This window comes from Nicotiana sylvestris, chromosome 9 (genome assembly GCF_000393655.2).
Source record: "Nicotiana sylvestris chromosome 9, ASM39365v2, whole genome shotgun sequence".
Classification (NCBI taxonomy): Eukaryota; Viridiplantae; Streptophyta; class Magnoliopsida; order Solanales; family Solanaceae; genus Nicotiana; species Nicotiana sylvestris.
The window spans coordinates 128,158,959-128,179,508 of record NC_091065.1 but is presented as its reverse complement, the minus strand read 5'-3'; the positions used below and the strand labels follow the sequence as shown (position 1 = coordinate 128,179,508).

General features: G+C 42.8%; 1 long non-coding RNA gene across 1 annotated transcript; it reads right to left on the bottom strand.

The window, feature by feature from the left end:
• Positions 1-1,291: 1,291 nt before the first annotated feature.
• LOC138877096 (uncharacterized) lies at positions 1,292-16,610 on the bottom strand. The gene is made up of 3 exons (XR_011402412.1): positions 15,799-16,610; positions 8,271-8,335; positions 1,292-1,359 (listed from the first exon to the last, which is right to left on the bottom strand). It is a non-coding gene; the product is annotated as an uncharacterized lncRNA (long non-coding RNA).
• Between the last annotated feature and the right edge of the window lie 3,940 nt (positions 16,611-20,550).

Genomic DNA, 20,550 nt, shown 5'->3' with positions numbered 1-20,550 from the left:
AAGCTTTTAACATTTAAAGAAACTATTTGAAACATAAGAAATTCCAAGATAAGATACAATCCAGCCCAAAACCAGGGTATCACTGAGTGCATGAGCATCTATGGAAATACATGGTCTAATATAATGTCTAAAGGAGCAACTGAAATACAACTGGAGAATAAGAAGGAGAGCCAAGGCCTGCGAACGGCGTGCAGAAACCTCAATATTCTCCTAAGCATAAAGCCTCGATCAACAACCGCCACTGGGTCTAAAAGTGTCTGGATCTGCACACAAGGTGCAGGGGGTGACGTGAGTACACCAACTCAGTAAGTAACGAGTCCAAAACTAAGGACTGAAAGGTAGTGACGAACTCAACCTCAACAGATATAATAGAAACAACGTACAGAAACGTAAGCATGCTTTCCGTTAAATAGACAACTCAAAGTAATAAGGTAAATACAGATCTGAACAGTTTAAGATATATAACTCAACTTCCTCTACATGCCAATGCATAGGCTGTATGAAATGCACAATGTGCTCCCACTCTCAAGTGCTCAACCACTCGGTATTGGATATGGCCATCTGGCCTAGGAAAATCTATCCCGGAACATATACAACACTGATTGTAAGTCACTCAGTACCGAGGAAAAAGGGTAATCCAACCCTGTGGAGAAATCCATCTCTATATATCAATACTTCGGACAAACCCATGTCCAGGGAAATCCATCCCTCAATAATATCATACGCGCCCACTATGGGTGTGTAGACTCCGGAAGGGATCCTATGGCCCAAGCGCTATCATAATCAATATAATTGCTGTGGCGTGCAGCCCCACCCTATATCTGTCACTCATAATAAGGCTCTCGACCTCACTTAGTCATCACTCTCCAGTCTCACCCACGGACTCATAATGTCATGGAAACTAGCCCGGAAATAATGATATGCTATGCCAATAATAACAACTGAGACTGAGATACGACATGAAATGCATGAATATGACTGAGTACAAAATAATAGTGAAATTAGTGAATGATAGCAAGAAACGACCACTAGGGGTCCCAATAGTATCGGCGTGAAGCCCTAACATGATATCTAGCATGCTTTACAACTCAACTACTTTATCACATAATGGAAACACGAATATCAACAAGAAAGAGTCATTAAATGGTGCCATGGAATGAACCAGGTCACGATTCTCACGGTGCACGCCCGCACGCCTGTCACTTGGCACGTGCGTCACCTCAATACTAACCACATAACACGTAGTTCGGGGTTTCGAACCCTCAGAACCAAGTTTAAAAGTGTTACTTACCTCAAACCAAGCAAACTCCTACTCCGCAATGTCTTTGCCTCTCAAATCGGCCTCCAAACGTCTCAAATCTAGCCACAAGAAATACAATATGATCAATATAGGCTAAAGGAACCAATTCCACAAGAAAAATACCAAATTCTAACCAAAATCCGAAATCGACTCAAACCCGGTTCCCAGGCCCATGTCTCAAAATCTGACAAAAATAACAAAACCCGAAACTCCATTCACTCACGAGTCTAACCATACCAATTTCATCAAAATCCGACATCATTTTCTCCCTAAAATCCCTAAAGTCCACTCTCCAAAATCCCAAGCCCTAACCCCCAATTTCACTTCAAAAATCCTACTAATTAGGTGGGAAATCAACGAGAAAACACCATAGCTAATGATATTAGAGATCAAGCAACTTACCTCAGTGAATATCCTTGAATCCCCTTCAAAAATCTCCCCAAAATCTCCAAAGTCCGAATTGAAAATGATGGAAATGAGCAAAAATCACGAAGTCCCCTATTTATACCTTCTGCCTAGTGAAACCACACCTGCGGTCCACTTGTCCGCTTATGTGACACCGCACCTACAAAATTTCCATCGCAGGTGCGGAACTCACTTAATACACCAGGTTCCACATCTGCAGCCAACCTCTCGCACCTGCGATTGCGCACCTCCCTCCGCTTCTGCGGAATAAGCCAATCTCCTCACTTCCGCATCTACGACTCAGTCTCGCATCTGCACGCTTCTCAGATGCGACCTTTCTTACGCACCTGTGGTTCCAGCCCAGGTCCTCTATGTTCGCATCTGCGGCTCCCCAAGCGCACGTACGACCTCGCACCTGCGGTTCCCACTCTGCAGGTGCGAATACACCTGCAGTAGCAACTTCAACTGCATTCTTCCAATTCCAAACTCCCCGTTAGCCATCTGGAATCACGCTGAGCCCCTCGAGACCTCAACCAAACATGCCAATAAGTCATATATCAACATACGAACTTAGTCGAGCCTTCGAATCACTCAAAACAACATCAAAACACCATATTACCCTCAGGTTCAAGCCTAAGGACTTCTAAACATCCAAATTCCGCAAACGATGCCGAAACCTACCAAACCACGTCCGAAATGCATTCCGACCCCAATATCAAATTTTCTATTGTCGACCAAAATCGCCAAAATTTTGACTTTCGCCAATTAAAGCCTAATTCTACCACGAACCTCAAAATCACATTCCAGACGCGCTCCAAAGTACAAAATCACCTAACGGAGATAATGGAACCATAAAAATTCAAATCCGAGGTCGTTTACACATAAGTCAAAATCCAGTCAACTTTTCCAACTTAAACCTTCTCATAAGAGACTATGTGTCTCAATTCACTCCAAAACTACTCCGGACTGAACCGACTAATCCGGTAAGTCAAAATACAGTTGAAGAACACAAAAGAAGCAGGAAATAGTGGAATAGAGCTTTAACTCTCGAAACGACCGGGTCGTTACATCCTCCCCTTTTTAAACAAATGTTCGTTCTCGAACGGGTCTAGAAACATACTTAAAGTCTCAAATAGGTGTGAATATCTACTCTGCATCTCCCGCTCAATCTCCCAAGTAGCCTCCTCTATAGGCTGACCTCTCCACTGCACTTTCACTAAAGCTATATCCGTTGACCTCAACTTCCGAACTTGCCTCTCCAAAATAGCCACCGGCTCCACATCATAAGTCAAATCACCATCTAACTGAACCAGGTTGAAGTCCAAAACATAGGACGAATCGTCGATATACTTCTAAAGAATAGAAACATGAAATATTGGATGGACCCCCGATAAGCTAGGTGGCAAAGCATCATAGGCCACCTCCTCGATCCTTCAAAGCACCCCAAACGGTCGAATAAACCGAGGGCTCAACTTGCCCTTCTTCCCAAATCTCATAATACCCTTCATGGGTGAAACCTTCAGCAAAATCTTCTCCCCAACCATGTAAGACACATCACAGACCTTTCTGTCGACATAACTCTTTTGTCTTGACTGCACCGGGCGAAGCCGTTCCTGAATCAATTTCACCTTACCCAATGCATCCTGAACTAAGTCTGTGCCCAAAAGCCTAGCCTCTCCCATCTCAAACCAACCCACTGGAGATCTACACCTCCTCCCATATAAAGCCTCATACGGAGCCATCTGAATACTTGACTGATAACTGTTGTTGTAAGCAAACTCCGCGAGTGCCAAAAACTGGTCCCATGAACCCCCAAAATCAATGACACAAACGCGTAGCATGTCCTCCAATATCTGAATAGTGCACTCGAACTGTCCATCCGTTTGAGGGTGAAATGCTGTGCTTAACTCAACCTGAGTGCCCAAGTCTCGCTGTATGGCCATGCAAAACTGCGATGTAAACTGCGTGCCTCTGTTTGAAATGATGGAAACTAGCACTCCATGAAGGCGAACAATCTCTTTGATGTAAATCTCAGTCAACTGCTCTGAATAATAAGTAGTGCCTATAGGAATGAAGTGTGCGGACTTGGTCAGCCGATCCACAATCACCCAAATATCATCGAACTTCCTCGAAGTCCGTGGGATCCCAACTACAAAATCCATGGTGATCCGCTTCCACTTCCACTATGGAATCTCTATCTGCTGAAGTAAGCCACCCGGCCTCTGATGCTCATATTTCACCTACTACAATTGAGACACCGAGCTACAAACCCAACTATATCTTTCTTCATCCTCCTCTACCAATAGTGCTGTCTCAAATCCAGGTACATCTTCACGGCACCTGGATGGATGGAATACCGCGAGCTGTGGGCCTCATCCAGAATCAACTCCCGAAGCCTATCTACATTGGACACACATACCCAGTTCTGCATCCTCAATACCCCGTCATCACCAATAGTCACATCTCTGGCATCATCATGCAGAACCTTGTCCTTGAGGACAAGAAAATGAGGGTCATCCTCTGGCGCTCTCTAATACGATCAAACAAGGAAGATCGAGAAACCACACAAGCTAGGACCCGACTGAGCTCCGACATATCCAATCTCACAAACCAATTGGCCAAAGCCTGAACATCAACTGCAAGGGGTCTCTTACCAATAGGAAGGAATGCAAGATTACCTATACTTACTACCTTCCTACTTAAGGCATCAGCCACCACATTGGCCTTTCCCGGATGGTACAAAATACTAATATCATAGTCCTTTAGCAGCTCCAACCATCTCCGCTGCCTCAAATTGAGATCCTTCTATTTGAACAAGTGCTGGAGGCTACGATGATTAGTAAACACCTCACAAGTCACACCATAGAGATAATGCCTCCAAATCTTCTACACGTGAACAATGGCAGCCAACTCCAAATCATGAACAGGGTAGTTCTTCTCATGGAGCTTCAACTGACGGGAAACATAACCAATCACTCTATCATCCTACATCAAACACACCCGATACCGATCCGAGAGGCATCAGAATATACTAAATAAGACCCAGAGGCTGATGGCAGAACTAACACTAGAGTTGTGGTCAAGGCAGTCTTGAGCTTCTGAAAGCTCGCCTCACACTCATCTGACCACCTAAAAGGAGCACCCTTTTGGGTCAATTTGGTCAAGGGTGATGTAATAGACGAGAAACCATAAAAGAACTAGCGGTAATAACCTGCCAAACCAAGAAAGCTACGAATCTCTATGGCTGAGGACAGTCTGGGTCAAATTTGGACCGGCTCTATCTTCTTTGGATCCACCTGAATACCCTCACTGGACACCATGTGCCCCAAGAATGACATTAAACTGAGCCAAAACTCACACTTGGAGAACTTAGCATAAAGCTTTTCCTCCCTCAACCGCTGCACCACAATTCAAAAATGCTGTGCATGCTCCTCCTGGCTACGAGAGTACACCAGGATATCATCAATGAATACAATAATAAACTAGTCTAGATAAGGCTGGAACACACTGTTCATCAAATGCATGAACGCTGCTGGGGAATTGGTTAGCCCAAAAGACATCACAATAAACTCATAATGACCATATCGGGTCCTGAAAGCTGTCTTAAGAATGTCCGAGTCCCTAATCTTCAACTAGAGATACCCTAACCTCAAATCAATCTTGGAGAACACCCTCGCTCGCTGAAGCTGGTCAAATAAATCATCAATACAAGGTAAGGGATACTTGTTCTTGATTGTGTCTTTGTTCAATTGCTTGTAATCAATGCACATTCTCATGGTGCCATCCTTCTTCTTCATAAATAGAACTGGTGCACCCCAAGGTGACACACTAGGTCGAATAAACCCCTTATCAAGGAGTTCCTGAAGCTATTCCTTTAATTTTTTTAACTCCGCCGGTGCCATACAATACGATGGAATAGAAATGGGCTGAGTGCCCGACACCAAATCAATACTGAAGTCAATATCCCTGTCCAGCGGCATGCTCGACAGGTCTGTAGGAAACACATCCGGAAAATCCCTCACCACCGGAACTGAATCGATAGTAGGAGTCTCTACATTAATGTCCCTCACAAAGGCCAAATAAGAAAGACAACCCTTCCCAACGATCCCCTGGGCCTTCAAGAATGAAATTACCCTATTAGGAAAATAATTCGATGAACCTCGCCACTCAATCCGTGGCACTCCCGGCATATCCAATGTCACCGTCTTAGCATGAAAGTCCAGAATAGAATGACACGGAGACAACCAATCCATGCCCAATATCACATCAAAGTCAACCATACTAAGCAACAACACATCCACTCTAGTCTCTAGTCCCCCAATAGTCACTACACATGATCGATATACATAGTCCACAATAATAGTATCGCCCATCGGTGTAGATACATGAACAGATGAAACAAGGGACTCACGGTGCGTATCCAAATAATGAGCAAAATAAGACGACACATATGAAAAAGTGAAACCAGGATCAAATAATACAGAGGCATCCCTATAGCAAACTGAGATAATACCTATGATCACAACATCTGAAGCAATAGCATTTGGTCCGGCAGAGAGTGCATAGAAACGGGCCTGACCGCTACTTGATTGGCCTCCCCCTCTAGGGCGATCCCTAATTGACTGACCTCCACCCCGAGATGGCTAGGCGAGTGGTGAAGTAACTGGTGCTGAAGCCAAAGAGTGACTCCTCTACTGGGATGAACCTCCCGTAAGGAAGGGACAAAACCTCTTGATATGACCCAAATATTCACACTCAAAGCACCCTCTACTGGCCACTGGCAATGGGGACTAAAGGGAGCCCCAAGCAGTAGGATACCTTCTAGAAGGACCAGGCATAGATGAACCCTGACCTGATGGTGTATGAGACGAACTCTGATCTAGAAGGGCATTGAGAGATGAGTGGCCCTGATGTGAACTATGAGAACCATAGCCAAATGATGCACCACGGTGAGATGGACGAGCCATCTGAGCATGCCCGAAGGGACGACCCCTGCCGTGGTGAAACTGACCTCCCGAAGGAACACCACCAAAACTACCAGATCCACGAGGCCTCTTGGCCTCTCTCTCTACTCACTCCTGGCAGTGAACCGACTCTATATCCCGAGCAATGTCAACAACATCCTCAAAAGAAGCATCAGACACCTTCTCTCTAGTTAGAAGAATCCGCAGCTGATATGTAAGGCCATAAATGAACCTCCTGATCCTCTCCCTATATGTGGGAACCAACCAGATAATATGACAGGCCAACTTAAAGAATCTCATCTCATATTGCATCACAGTCATATCATCCTGATGCAACTGCTCAAACTGCCTGCGCAGCTCCTCTCTACGGGACTGTGGCACATACTTCTCTAGGAAGAGAATGGAGAACTGCTGCCATGTAAAGGGCGCTGCACCAACCGGCCTATGCCTCTCATAATCCTCCCACCAAGTGAAGGTAGCTCCAGAGAACTGAAAAGTAGTGAATGAGACCTCATTGGCATCCAAAATACCCACTGTACGGAGAATACTCTAACACTTATCCAAGAAACCCTGGGCATCCTCGCCCTCTGCATCACTGAAAGTTGGAGGCTGAAGTATACCAAACCTTTCCAACCTACGCTGCTCATCATCAGGCATGGAAGGAACCACATAGTCTTGAGCAGCCGCAACCAACTGGGCTGGTGGTGCCCCCGGTGTCTGAAGTCCCGGAACAACCTACTCAGGTGTGTGGGCGGTGGGAGTTTGAGTGCCCCCCGACCTAGGAAATGGCTACTGTAGTAGAAATAGAGACCGCCTGAGCAAGACTGGTACACACAGTCAGAATCTGAGCCAAGGTCTCCTGAAGACCTGGAATCATGAAGGGCACAGCTGGTTCCTGAGCTGGTCCCGATGGTACATCTACAACCGGAACCGATCCCGAACTAGGGCAACTAGTGGATCTGCAGGCGCTGCCCTAGATGCTGATCGGGCTGCACCCCTGCCCTTGCTATGACCTCTATCGCGACCTCGGCCTCTCGCGCCCCCAACTGGTGGTACTGGTGGCTGTCCGTCCTGACCGGTAGCACGTGTTCTCACCATTTGTGAGAGAATAGAATAATAGAAATTTAGTTACCAGAATCAACAGATTCGCACGACAAGAAGTCAAGAATGTGAAGTTTCCTAAGGGTTCTGCAACCTCTCGAAGATAAGTACAGATGTCTCCGTACCGATTCGCAAGACTCTACTAAACTCACTCATGACTCGTGAGACCTATGTAACCTAGGCTCTAATACCAACTTGTCACGACCCAAAACCTGACCCGTTGTGATGGCGCCTATCGTGGAACTAGGCCAGCCCCAACTTAATAACGAACACAACAACAATAAGTTTGAAAACATTAACAGAACCTTTTAACATTTAAAGAAACTATTTGAAACATAAGAAATTCCAAGATAAGATACAATCCAGCCCAAAACCAGTGTGTCACTAAGTGCATGAGCGTCTAGGGAAATACATGGTCTATTACAATGTCTAAAGGAGCAACTGAAATACAACTGGAGAATAAAAAGGAGAGCCAAGGCCTGCGAACGCCGTGCACATACCTCAATAATCTACTAAGCCTGAAGCCTCGATCAACAACTACCACTGGGTCCAAAAGTGCCTGGACCTACACACAAGGTGCAGGGGGTAACGTGAGTACACCAACTCAGTAAGTAACGAGTCCAAACTATGGACTGAAAGGTAGTGACAAACTCAACCTCAATAGATATAATAGAAACAACGTACAGAAATGTAACATGCTTTCAGTTAAATAGACAGCTCAAAGTAATAAGGTAAATATAGATCTGAACAGTTTAAGATATATAACTCAACTTCCTCTACATACCAATGCATAGACTGTATGAAATGCACAATGTGCTCCCAATCTCAAGTGCTCAGCCACTCGGTATTGGATATGGCCATCCGGCGTAGGAAAATCCATCCCGGAACATATACAACACTAATTGTAAGTCACTCAGTACCGAGGAAAAAGGGTAATCCAACCCCGTAGAGAAATCCATCTCCAGATATCAATACTTCGGACAAACCCATGTCCAGGGAAATCTATCCCCCAATAATATCATCCGCGCCTACTATGGGTGTGCAGACTACGGAGGGGATCCTACGGCCCAAGCGCTATCATAATCAATATAATTGCTGTAGTGTGTAGCCCGACCCTATATCTGTCACTCATAATCAGGCTCTCAACCTAACTCAGTCATCACACTCCAATCTCACCCACATGCGCACAATGTCATGGAAACTAGCCCGGAAATAATGATATGCTATGCCAATAATAACAACTGAGACTAAGATACGATATGAAATGCATGAATATGAACGAGTACAAAATAATAGTGAAATCAGTGAATGACAGCAAGAAACGACCCCTAGGGGTCCCAATAGTATCAACGTGAAGCTCTAACATGATATCTAGAATGCTTTATAGCTCAATTACTTTATCACATAATGGAAACATAGATATCAACAAGAAAGAGTCATTAAACGGTGCCATGGAATGAACCAGTTCATGATTATCACGGTGCACACCCGCACGCCCACACACCCATCACTTGGCATATGCGTCACCTCAATACTAACCACATAACACGTAGTTCAGGGTTTCGAACCCTCAAAACCAAGTTTGAAAGCATTGCTTATCTCAAACCAAGCAAACTCCTACTCCGTGATGCCTTTGCCTCTCAAATCAGCCTCCAAACGTCCCAAATCTAGCCACACACAATACAATACGATCAATATAGGCTAAAGGAACCAATTCCACAAGAAAAATACTAAATTCTAACCAAAATCCGAAATCGACTCAAGCCCGGCCCTTGGGCCCACGTCTCAAAATCTGACAAAAATCACAAAACACGAAAGCCCATTCATCACGAGTCTAACCATACCAATTTCATCAAAATCCGACATCATTTGCTCCCCAAAATCGCCAAAGTCCACTCTCCAAAATCCCAAGCCCTAACCCCCAAATTTCACTTCGAAAATCCTACTAATTAGGTGGGAAATCAACGGGAAAACACCATAGCTAATGATATTAGAGATCAAGCAACTTACCTCAGTGAATATCCTTGAATCACCTTCAAAAATCTCCCCCAAAACTCCAAAGTCTGAATTGAAAATGGTGGAAATGAGCAAAAATCACGAAGTCCCTTTTTTATACCTTCTGCCCAGTGAAACTGCACCTGCGGTCCACTTGTCCGCTTCTGTGACACCGGACCTGCGAAATTTCCATCGCAGGTGCAGAACTCACTTAATACACCAGGTTCCACATTTACGACCAACCTCTCGCACCCGCGGTTGCGCACCTGCACAACTCCCTCCGCTTTTGCGAAATATGCCAATCTCCTCACTTCCACATCTGCGACTCAGTCTCGCATCTGCGCACTCGCACATGCAACCTCTATTATGCACATGCGATTCCATCCCAAGTCCTCTATGTCCGCATTTCCTTCTCCCCAAGTGCACCTGCGACCTCGCACCTGCCTTTCCCACTCCGCAGGTGCGAAAAAACCAGTAGCAGCAGCTTCAGCTGCATTCTTCCAATTCCAAACTCCCCGTTAGCCATCCAGCCATCAAAATTCAAATATGAGGTCATTTACACATAAGTCAACATCCGGTCAACTCTTCCAACTTAAACCTTCTCATAAGAGACTAAATGTCTAAATTCACTCCAAAATTACTCTAGACCCGAATCGACTAACCTGGTAAGTAAAATACAGCTGAAGAACACAAAACAACTAGGAAATGGGGGAACTGGGCTATAACTCTCGAAATGACCGGCCGGGTCGTTACAAAATTGAAGCTGGAAACTTTTGGTTCTAAGGCCCGAATGGAGTGCTTGCCATTGGGCCTGGTAAGACAACACTTCCCCAAACCCGGAACAAACTCCGAGACCTCGAAAAACATAGCAATGGTTGGACACGACTAATAGAGGGCCGTGATATCCGCACCCTACTGGATAGCATGACACAGATCTCGCCCGACATCGGCAGTGGATCAGTAATTGATGAGAAATGAGGATTTTTATCTTTTTTAGAATTTTACTAGGAATGAAACTCTCCTACTATATAAAGGAGAAATTTTCTTTTATAAGACACATTGTAACATGCTTACCAAAGCAATAAAACATTATTTCTATGGTTTGGCTACTGAAAGGTCTTTGCCTTACTTTTATTCTTTGTTCTTGATTGGCTTCGAACCCAAGACCTAACCGAGGGCAAAAGAAGTATTGCCTAATCCAAATTCAATCTAGGCCATAACGTCACGACTAGTTTGATTATTCATTGTGTCTTTAATTCGTTTATCTAATGTTCTTAATTGATTGTGTTGAATGAATCCACGTATCTTTAAAGCCACATATAAATTGAACTGTTATCCATTTTAAGGGTAAATAGTTTGGCCCCCACTGTAGAGCTAAGGATAATAGTGGTGATTTGATACAAATTTTCATAACACACCCTATTTTACGCTTGTTCTTTAAGGTTTCAATTTTAGTCCAGCCTAAAAATGTCAAATTTTTAGTCTGCTCACTTGAATGTTGAGGCTGAGTCGGGCCATCATGTTGAATATAACAACCTGGTGCCTAGCAATGAGGTGCCCCTTGCTTATCCCAATGGAGTCCCAACTACTGATCGAATCGACGGTAATTCACAGGTTGTTATCAACACACACCTGCCAACTGACCCCTAAAACAATGTTCGTGGAGGCCCTCAACCAACCGTTCAAAAAAACCTCGAAGGCGAGGGTGATAGGATAAGCCTGCGGCTAATTTTTGAAATGTTGCAGCCTCAACAGGCGGTGATAGCATAACTATAGAATCAAGGCCATCCTCCTAGTCGGGTCGAGCCCGAACGATCCGGGAGAACACCCGAGGAAACGAGCAAACCGCAGAGAGGACAGGTGAAGCAGAGCCTGGGGCCAACTTCGAGATACTGAAAATGCTGGAAGCATTGACAAAACATATAGAATCAGATGAGAATAAAATTGAGGCCAACAACAACAAGGTGGTGACGTATAACTCTAGGGTCGATCAAATTCCGGGAGCGCCCCCAATATTAAAAGGACCAACTTTTAAGAAGTTTATCCAAAAGCCTTTCCCTCTGAGCGCTGCACCGAAACGGATACCGAAGAGGTTTCGTATGCTCGACATTGCAAAGTATAACGGGACTAAGGATCCAAACGAGCATGTTACCTCCCATACCTGTTCGATCAAGGGGAACGACTTGGAAGATGATGAAGTCGAGTCGGTACTGCTAAAGAAGTTCGGAGAAATTCTATCAAAAGGGGAAATGATATGATATCACAGTTTACCCCCAAATTATATTGATTCGTTTGCTATGCTTGCAGATGCATTTGTAAAGGCTCATGCCGGGGCCATCAAGGTCGAGACTAGAAAATCAAACCTCTTCAAGATTAAGCAAAGAGATAACGAGATGCTCAACGAGTTCATGTCAAGGTTTCTAATGGAATGGATGGATTTTCCTCCAGTCGAGGATGATTGGACCGTTCAGGCATTCACTTAAGGACTTAACCCCCGAAGTTCCTTGGCTTCGCAACAACTAAAACAAAATTTATTTGAATATCCAGTGGTAACTTGGGCCGACGTCTACAACGGGTATCAATCAAAAATCAAAGTCAAGGGCGACCAACTCGGTGCCCCTTTTGTGTCCGTTTATATAGTTAGAACCGATGACAGGTCTAAGAGAGTCGTTGATCATGAATCAAGATCAATTCGAGACAGGTATCAACCATATGGTAGAGATTGTACGGGAAACGGGTTCAGGCACCACTTTACGAGGAACGAAAAGAGAAGTGATCGAGGGCCCAATAGACTAGCTATGATGAGCAAAAATAGTTTCAACATGCCACTCAGGGCCAGGGAGGCACCAAGATTGTTGGAATATAACTTCAGCGTCGATACTGCCAATATCGTATCGGCCATCGGGCTCATCAAGAATACCAAGTGGCCTCGACCATTGCAGTCCGAACCCACCCAGAGAGATCCTAACTTGATGTGTAAGTATGGTGGCATTCATGGTCACATGACCGAGGATTTCCAGCAATTGAGAGAAGTTACCCGGTTGTTTAATAACGTGCACCTACGAAAATTTCTGAGTGATCAAGATAAGAACCATTTCAGAAATAGGGATGCCAACAAACAGACTAAACAAGAGGAACCTCAACACATCATGAACATGATCATTGGAGGGGCCGATGCCCCACAAGGGCCGATAATAAAATGCACTAAAGTATCTATCACGAGGGAAAACACACTCGAGATTATATCCCAAAGGAAACCATTTCGTTCAATGACGAGGATGCCAATGGCATCGTGCAACCTCATAATGACGCACTGGTAATATCTGTACTTATCATTAAAACTCGAGTTAAACGTGTGTTGATTGATCAAGGTAGCTCGGCCAACATCATTAGGTCGAGGGTTGTATAGCAATTGGGGTTACAAGATCAAATAGTGCCCGTAATCCGGGTGTTGAACAGATTTAACATATCATATGAACTAGTAAAGGGGAGATAACCCTACCGGTGAACATCGCCGAAACTATCCAAGAAACAAAGTTCTATGTGATCAAAGGGGATATGAGATATAATGCTCTATACAGGAGACCATGGGTTCACAACATGAGGGCGCTTCCTTCGACCTTGCACCAAGCGTTGAAGTTCCCCACACCAGGAGGAATCAAGACGATGTACAGAGAACATCCAGCTACAAAAGAGATGTTCACAGTCGATGAAGTACTCCCGGTGCCTGCCGTTTCAACATTAAAGAGCACGGAGCCGACCAGAAAGGTCGAAGTTAAATAGCAATCATCGATGCCAGTCCTGGTCAGATTGGAGGGATGAGGCATCGATAAGGAGGATGATTATGGAGTTCCTAGATCATTCATAACTCCGTATGATACCAACGCCACCAAATCGACGGTCAAAGAGTTGGAGCAAGTCACATTGATCGAGCACCTACTGAATCGAAAGGTATACCTGGGCACAGGGTTAGCCCTCGAGCTTAGGAAAAACTCATTAATTTTCTTAAAACTAACGTAGATTGTTTCTCTTGTTCCCATCTTGACATGACAAGGATCCCACCGGAGGTAACCACTCATAAGCTGAGTTTGGACCCGAAGTTCCACCCGGTTAAATAGAAGAGGAGACCTCAGTCTGAGGTCAAGCATGTATTCATTAAGGATGAGATATCTAAGCTCATTAAAATAGGTCCATTTGGGATGTTAAGTACCTGGACTGGCTAGCTAATGTAGTGGTAGTGCCTAAAAAAGGAAATAAGCTAAGAATGTGTGTAGATTACAAGGACTTGAACAAGGCATGGCCTAAGGACTCTTTTTCTTTATCTAATATCGATCGCATGATCAATGCAACTGCCAGACATGAGATACTTAGCTTTATTGATGCCAATTCTGGGTACAACCAAATTAAAATGGACCCGAGCGATCAGGAAAAGGCTTCTTTTATCACTAAATTCGGTACCTATTGTTATAATGTAATGCCATTCGGATTAAAGAAAGGTGGTGCCACCTATCAATGCCTAGTAAATTGGATGTTCTAAGATCAGATAGGAAAATTAATGGAAGTTTATATTAACGATATGTTAGTCAAGTCCCTACGAGCAGAGAACCATTTGAAACATTTGTAGGAAACCTTCGACATATTGAAGAAATACACTATGAAGCTGAACACGGAGAAGTGCTCATTCGGGGTTGGATCGAAAAAATTCCTTGGGTTCATGGTATCCAATCGGGTAATCAAGATTAATCCCCACAATCAAAGACATAGAAGACATCACCGTGGTGGACAACGTTAAGGCCATTCAGAGGATGACTGGGCACATAGCCGCCTTGGACCGATTCATATCGAGATCCTCGGATAAAAGCCATCGGTTCTTCTCACTATTGAAGAAGAAAAATAACTTCTCCTGGACTCTAGAATGTCAACAAGCTTTGGAATAACTCAAATAGTACCTTTCAGGTCTGCCCTTGCTCCACACCCCAAAGGCGGATGAACGGCTGTACCTTTACTTGGCGATTTTCGAGGTGGCAGTAAGTCGAGTCTTGGTTTTAGAAGAGTGTCACACCTCTTTTTTCTACCCGAAAGGATATAGGGGAGTTTTTTCAATTAAAGTGACATTAATTGAAATAAGATTATTTAATTAATTTTAGAGTTGTCACTTGGAATAATTTATTATGGTGTCCTAAGTCACCGGTTTATTTTAAAAATCCCAAATCGAGGAGAATTTTGACTTTATTTAAAAGTCTGCGAAACCAAAAATTCTAGGTAAAGAATTCTGTTAACCTGGGAGAAGGTGTTAGACAATCCCAAGTTCCATGGTTCGAGCACGATCACTTAACTATTAATAATTGGCCTATTATCTGATTAATTATATATTTTAAACATATTGTGCATTTTTAGCTTTTCGACCGCTTTTAATTATTTATGGAGTTATTTCTGGAACCAGTTACGATTGTCGTAGACTTGTTTGTTTTTGTACATGTTGCGAACCGCATCACATGAAATGCACCCGCAATTTACAACATGTTTATTTTATTGTTCGAAGTTGTGGTCGGGTCACATGAAATGTGCACCCAAATTAAGGATTATGTATCGAGACTATGCCACGGGAGCCATACCCATAATCACGATGATTTATTATTCGCGCCTAAAGAACCTAGCGCATTTGAATTATTTTCCTTATCTTTTGAGATTGTTGTGATGCTGAATTTATGGACACGATATTATTGGGGAGCAAATAGGCTAACTGACATGTTCTATTACTTGGCCAGATTCCTTATAGTTCAAGACCCACCTTATGACCCATTCTTATTCCTTTCCAAGAAAGAAACAACTCAAATTTTTCCATCTACCCGATTAAAAACATTTATTCAAGAACCAAGACTACATGCATCACAATCGAAATAGAAACTAATTAAAACAATTTAAATAAAAACTAAGACATGCTACTCAAACAACGTAGAATCACAAATCAACCAACAAGTGCACCAAGCTATCATAACACAATAAAATGAGAATGAAAATTGAGAAATGGACCTTTTATTGATGAACAAAGCTGAAAATTGTAAATCAATCGGGCTAAACAAAGCAACGATCCTTGGACTGAAACACCGAAATTAACAAATCGGAACATCGAATTGACACCGGAAAGCTCGAAACCCAAATCGACCTCAGTCAGACGATAAACTAAAACCTCCAAATATCTGACAATAGACCCTGCTTGAAACCTGGTTGATGGGTTTGAAAAAATGAGGCTTCACTGGAGTGACTTTCGTTGCGAGCAGTAAAAAGATACAACAACTATAGACAAAGTGTATTTTTCTACTTTGTGATTGATATAATTGAAAGATTATAACTTCAATTCAGTCATCTTGTCATCACTTTTGATAATTTAAACTTGGTTATTCATTTTTCTAATACAAAAAATATGGTACAACTGGAAAAAAGAAGAAGAGCACGAGAAATGTAATACTACCCCAAAACTTTTTAGCTTTTCACATGATTTCATAGAATAATTATTTTTTGGTAAGTGAAACTTGAAAAGGAAGGGTAACTTTTCAGTGGACTGTGACAGAAATTGTGCAGCTATGTCCTAATGCTCATTTGGAGAAATGCAAAGATTGAACAAAGACATCAGCTTTGCATTGGGTCGCCGTTCTTCCTTTTCATTTTTTGTTGCCTGTTGCGGCTAAGCTTTATTTGAGTGTCTCTCCGTTCTTTTTCTTGTAGTCAAGTGGGTGAAGCTCTAAAATTTTGGAATTCTTAGGGGTGGTGGGGTGGTGGCTGATTTTTGGTGAAGGAGCAGCAGCGTTTGGTGAAGATGAAGGGGAATGGTCTCGGCTGCTATCTCTTAGGGTGTAGGTCCTTTGGTTTTAGCTAGGTCCAGGTTTTTAAAATGTGTGTTAGGGTGTATAAGAAGAAGGGGAAGTGGGTCTTAGGGTTTGGACTTTTAAAATTGGGCCATCTCTTTGGACCTCTTCAATTAAGACCAAACAAAATTAGCCTCAAATTTCATACTCTTTCTTCTAAAACAAGACTAAAAATACTACACCATTTACCAACTAATCCTACTTAAGTAAAATAACTATTAAAATAAAACTATCCGTTAAAACAAACCTATTTTTGGTATTTTTTTTAAAATATCATACTAAAAGATAAAAAAATGGAAAAATCATTGTAAAATTAAGATAATATCCCTGGAAATATTTTTGTATTTTTGAATTTTATGTAAGGTAGATAAATTAAAAGTAACTATATAAAAATATTAATTAGTTAAATAAAAGAAAAAATATTTTTTTGTAATTTTTATTTTTGTGATAAAATAAAGTAAAAGAGTCAAAACTATTTAGAATAGTGATACTAAACCTAAACTAAATATTTACGCTAAAAAAGTGTAAAATCTTGGGGAGGGTCACAAATTACATGTCTACAAAGAGTAAGGTACGCAATTTATTATTTACTATGTCAGTAGAACTCTAGCGAGGCCGAAACAAGGTATCCTCACTTGGAAAAATTGGTGCTCTCTTTGCAAAGCGCCTCCAGAAAGTTAAAACCGTACTTTCAATATCACCACATATGTCTCGTAACATCCTACCCACTGAGGAACATCATGCACAAACCCGAGCTCTCGGGTCGTTTGCCCAAATAAGTAGTCAAAATCAGCGGGTACGATATCGATTATCGACCCCGGACCACCATGAAGTCTCAAATTTTGGCAGACTTCGTGGCCGACTTTACGCTGGCCTTAATACCCGAAGTCGAAAGGGAATTATTGTTAACTTCGGGACTACCTCGGGTATTTGGACCCTTTTTATGGATAGAGCCTCGAACGCAAGGGGGTTTGGACTCGGCATCGTGTTGAAACCACCTACGGATAGTGTAATTAGGAAATCTATTAGAATTGTGAAATTGACTAACAATGAGGCCGAGTACGAGGCCATGATTGCAGGTCTCGAATTTGCTAAAAGCTTTTGGGCTGAGGTGATCGAAGCCAAATGTGACTCCTTCCTTGTGGTAAATGAAGTCAATGGAACGTTCGAAGTAAACGAGGAATGAATGCTATGGTACTTAGACAAATTACAGGTAACGCTGCATCAACTCAGGAATGGACCCTGCAGCAAGTGCCCCGAGATCAGAGTAGTGAGGCTGATGCTCTGACTAGTTTAGGGTCGTTGGTCGACGTTGATGAAGTCAGCTCGGGAATAGTAGTACAACTCATGAAATTGGTGATAGAAGAAGGGCATGCCAAAGTAAAATCAATGAGTTTAACTTGGGATTGGAGGAACAAATATAGATTACTAGAAAAATTGAAAATTTCCTTCAGATCCCAAAGAATTGAGGGCCCTACCCATAAAGGTTGCTAAATTTAGCTTGGTCGAAGGTACTTTGTTTAGAAGATCATTCGACGGCCTGCTAGCCGTATGCTTGGGATTGGGAGATACCGAATATGCCTTGAGAGAAGTTTATGAAGGCACTTGCCGGAACCATTCGGGTGAAGATTCTTTGGTTTGAAAATTAATCTGGACCGACTACTACTGGACCGAAATGGAAAAGGATGCGAAGGACTTTGTAAAAAAATGTGACGACTGCCAGAGACACGCACCGATGATCCATCAACTGGAATAGCTACTCCACTCGATCCTGTCCCCGTGGCCATTTATGAAGTGGGGAATGGATATCGTTGGCCTCCTACCATGGGCACCCGTAAGGATCAATTCATATTTTTATGACCGATAATTTTTCCAAATGGATCGAAGCTCAAGCGTTCGAAAAGGTCTGAGAAAAAGAAGTCATTGACTTCATTTGGGACAATATAATGTGTCAATTCGGGATACCGGCCGAAGTCATTTGCAATAATGGGAGACAATTCATCGGCATCAAGGTAAAAAAATTCTTTGAAGATCACAAGATTAAGAAGATACTATCAACACCTTACCACCCTAGTGGGAACAGACAGGCGGAATCAACGAACAAGACCATATTTCAAAACTTGAAAAAGTGTTTGGCTGATGTCAAAGGAAAATGGAAGGAAATCCTGCCCGAAGTCCTGTGGGCATACCGTACGACCTTGAAGTCTAGTATCGGGCCACCCTGTATTCTTTAGTCTACTAGGTTGAAGCTTTAATACCAGTCAAAGTGGGAGAACCGAGCCTCAGGTTTCGATATGCAACCAAAGAGTCAAAAACGAGGCCATGATCACGTGCCTGGAAATATTGGATGAAAGATGAGAGGCTACCCTAGTCTGGTTGGCCGCCCAGAAACATCGAATAGAAAGATACTACAATCGAAGATCCAATCTCTGACACTTTAAGACCGAGGACGTGGTGTTGAGAAAATTAACATTGGACACCCAGAACTCGAACGAGGGGAAGCTAGGACCGAATTGGGAAGGACCATATCGAGTCGTCAGAATTACTAGTAAAGGCTCGTACAAACTCCAAGCGGGAAACGCTGTACAACTACCTAACAATTGGAACGTGATGCACTTAAAGAGGTACTACTACTAAGGTACGAACTCAATTACTCTTTTGTAAATCGGACTAACATTTGCAAAAAAACAACCAAGGATGGATATGGATGTAAGGACTGAAAGTACGCGTTGTACTCTTTTTCCCTTGAACCATTTTTATCCCAAAATGGGTTTTTCGATAAGGTTTTTAATAAGGAAACAGTAAAAACTGCTAACTTAGATTCAAAGGCCGGTCACTAGGCGTTCACTTTGCATCAACAGTATCCGAGCCCTCTCAATCTCAACCTCGAATACTAGGGGCCATTATGCTCGGATTACAGTTTTCAGCAAAGGAAATTTAGCAAGGAAAAAAAAGAAAACCTTGTATGTTAGAAGCTAAGGCTCGGTGGTTAGGATTCATTGTAAGGGCCAAACGATCATATGAACCATGCCCACATAGTCCACTTTAGCCTTGATACAAGCTTTTACACACTTTTGATCATGTACTTTACACACTAAAGTGAAAGAAAGTTCTACCTTGCTATTACGCATTTTCTTGTTCCATCAATATCGGATTCAAAAAGTCCACGGACTGCCCCTATTCGGAGACTATTGGGCCCACGAGTTACCCATACTCAAGGACTTCCACCCAAAGAAAGTTCGGACAACTCGGGCTATCGAATTTTGGAGGCACCAAACCTATTAGGCGGTGCCCAAATACAAAAGGCTACCGCCATGCTAAAAGCGGCTCGAAAACGTCCAAAGCTAGTAATCAGAAAGTAAGGCTTTTATAAAAATTCGAAACCTGCAAAAAGGTTATTCTCAGAAAAATTAATGTCTAAAAATCACTTCGGCATCTTGAAAGCTTCCGGGCGATGCCACAAAACTTCAAACAATCAAAGATGTATCTAGGTCGGGCTCCGTTCGGCCCCCCAAAAAACGGATGACCTATCACTACGTTTGATCCTATGCTAAGGCATCAAAAACATCACATGAATAGAAATTATAAAATGATGCTGGAAAAGTAAAAACACGATATTGCCAGAAAGGGAAAATTATATATATATATATATATATATATTCCAAAATATATTTACGAAGAGTCGACATAGCGGCCTGAAAAAAACGAAAAAAATGTACATAAGAAGAAACAAAAACTGAAAAGTTGCTAAGGTATCTACGACTAGTCTTCACCCCCGGAATCATCGGAGCCCTCGGATCCTTCAGAGCCTTCGGCATCCTCAGGCTCGTAGAAATCTTTCGCCTCGACCTCGAGTCTCTTGCTTCCTCGATCTCGACCGATAAGTCGAAGCCTCGAGCGTTGATATCTTTGAGGGTCT